This window comes from Oncorhynchus nerka, unplaced genomic scaffold (genome assembly GCF_034236695.1).
Source record: "Oncorhynchus nerka isolate Pitt River unplaced genomic scaffold, Oner_Uvic_2.0 unplaced_scaffold_2205, whole genome shotgun sequence".
NCBI classification, from domain to species: Eukaryota; Metazoa; Chordata; class Actinopteri; order Salmoniformes; family Salmonidae; genus Oncorhynchus; species Oncorhynchus nerka.
Window position 1 is genome coordinate 32,501 of NW_027039090.1, and position 2,500 is coordinate 35,000.

Here is a 2,500-nt window from a genome sequence, read left to right on the forward strand (position 1 = left end):
CTGCTAGAGCTAGCCAATCACATCACTCCTACTACTAGAGCTAGCCAGTCACATCACTCCTACTACTAGAGCTAGCCAGTCACATCACCCCTACTACTAGAGCTAGCCAATCACATCACTCCTACTGCTAGAGCTAGCCAGTCACATCACTCCTACTGCTAGAGCTAGCCAATCACAATACTCCCACCACTATAGCCAGCCAACCAGTTCACACGTGCCCTACAGCCACACAGGGTGTAAGGTTTAGAGGTCAGGATTAGGGTCTAATTGTCTGTTATGGTTCCAGGCCCACTTTCTCAGTGAGGATGTACCTGAGGACTGGGATAAGGGTCAGGGGTTATGGGTTAGAGGTCAGGGGTTAGAGGTTATGGGTTAGAGGTCAGGGGTTAGAGGTTATGGGTTAGAGGTCAGGGGTTAGAGGTTATGGGTTAGAGGTCAGGGTTAGAGGTCATGGGTTAGAGGTCAGGGTTAGAGGTTATGGGTTAGAGGTCAGGGGTTAGAGGTTATGGGTTAGAGGTCAGGGGTTAGAGGTTAGTGGTCAGGGGTTAGAGATCAGAGATTAGTGGTCAAGGGTTAGAGATGAGAGGTTATGGGTTAGAGGTCAGGGGTTAGAGGTTATGGGTTAGAGGTCAGGGGTTAGAGGTTAGAGTATAACTGTGTGTTGTGGTTACAGTCTCACCTGCTGAGCGAGGAGGTACCAGAGGACTGGGATAAAGGACCCGTTAAAGTTCTGGTCGGGAAGAACTTTGAGGCTGTCGCCCTCGACAACAACAAGAATGTCTTCGTAGAGTTCTGTAAGTCAACTATTCCTGTATCAATCATCAGCAGTTCAACTCCCAAGGGGTTAGAGGTTAGTGGTCACTTACGGTTCTGGAAGGGCGGAGTCAGTGTTTTCCAACGTCAACAAAAAAACTCTTTATTGTGGAAGAATGGTGTCGCATCCCTCCGACAGAGTTCCAGACACCTGTAGAATCCGAGGTGAAGCTGTTTGGCTGGTCGTCTTTATTGTGGAAGAATGGTGTCGCATCCCTACGACAGAGTTCCAGACACCTGTAGAATCCGAGGTGAAGCTGTTTGGCTGGTCGTCTTTATTGTGGAAGAATGGTGTCGCATCCCTCCGACAGAGTTCCAGACACCTGTAGAATCCGAGGTGAAGCTGTTTGGCTGGTCGTCTTTATTGTGGAAGAATGGTGTCGCATCCCTCGACAGAGTTCCAGACACCTGTAGAATCCGGTGAAGCTGTTTGGCTGAGTCGTCTTTATTGTGGAAGAATGGTGTCGCATCCCTCCGACAGAGTTCCAGACACCTGTAGAATCCGGGGTGAAGCTGTTTGGCTGGTCGTCTTTATTGTGGAAGAATGGTGTCGCATCCCTCCGACAGAGTTCCAGACACCTGTAGAATCCGGTGAAGCTGTTTGGCTGGTCGTCTTTATTGTGGAAGAATGGTGTCGCATCCCTCCGACAGAGTTCCAGACACCTGTAGAATCCGAGGTGAAGCTGTTTGGCTGGTCGTCTTTATTGTGGAAGAATGGTGTCGCATCCCTCCGACAGAGTTCCAGACACCTGTAGAATCCGAGGTGAAGCTGTTTGGTTGGTCGTCTTTATTGTGGAAGAATGGTGTCGCATCCCTACGACAGAGTTCCAGACACCTGTAGAATCCGAGGTGAAGCTGTTTGGCTGGTCGTCTTTATTGTGGAAGAATGGTGTCGCATCCCTCCGACAGAGTTCCAGACACCTGTAGAATCCGAGGTGAAGCTGTTTGGCTGGTCGTCTTTATTGTGGAAGAATGGTGTCGCATCCCACCGACAGAGTTCCAGACACCTGTAGAATCCGAGGTGAAGCTGTTTGGCTGGTCGTCTTTATTGTGGAAGAATGGTGTCGCATCCCTCCGACAGAGTTCCAGACACCTGTAGAATCCGAGGTGAAGCTGTTTGGCTGGTCGTCTTTATTGTGGAAGAATGGTATCGCATCCCTACGACAGAGTTCCAGACACCTGTAGAATCCGAGGTGAAGCTGTTTGGCTGGTCGTCTTTATTGTGGAAGAATGGTATCGCATCCCTCCGACAGAGTTCCAGACACCTGTAGAATCCGAGGTGAAGCTGTTTGGCTGGTCGTCTTTATTGTGGAAGAATGGTGTCGCATCCCTCCGACAGAGTTCCAGACACCTGTAGAATCCGAGAGGTGAAGCTGTTTGGCTGGTCGTCTTTATTGTGGAAGAATGGTATCGCTTCCCTCCGACAGAGTTCCAGACACCTGTAGAATCCGAGGTGAAGCTGTTTGGCTGGTCGTCTTTATTGTGGAAGAATGGTGTCGCATCCCTCCGACAGAGTTCAGACACCTGTAGAATCCGAGGTGAAGCTGTTTGGCTGGTCGTCTTTATTGTGGAAGAATGGTATCGCATCCCTCCGACAGAGTTCCAGACACCTGTAGAATCCGAGGGTGAAGCTGTTTGGCTGGTCGTCTTTATTGTGGAAGAATGGTATCGCATCCCTCGACAGAGT

The 2,500-nt window shown here is 49.9% G+C and overlaps 1 long non-coding RNA gene across 1 annotated transcript in view; it reads left to right on the top strand.

The window, feature by feature from the left end:
- The window catches only part of LOC135567295 (uncharacterized), a 4,730-nt gene that overhangs the window by 1,248 nt on the left and 982 nt on the right, over window positions 1-2,500 (top strand). The window contains exon 2 of the long non-coding RNA XR_010462321.1: window positions 674-794. This is a non-coding gene — a long non-coding RNA (uncharacterized LOC135567295). The remainder of the gene's footprint in view (window positions 1-673; window positions 795-2,500) is intronic.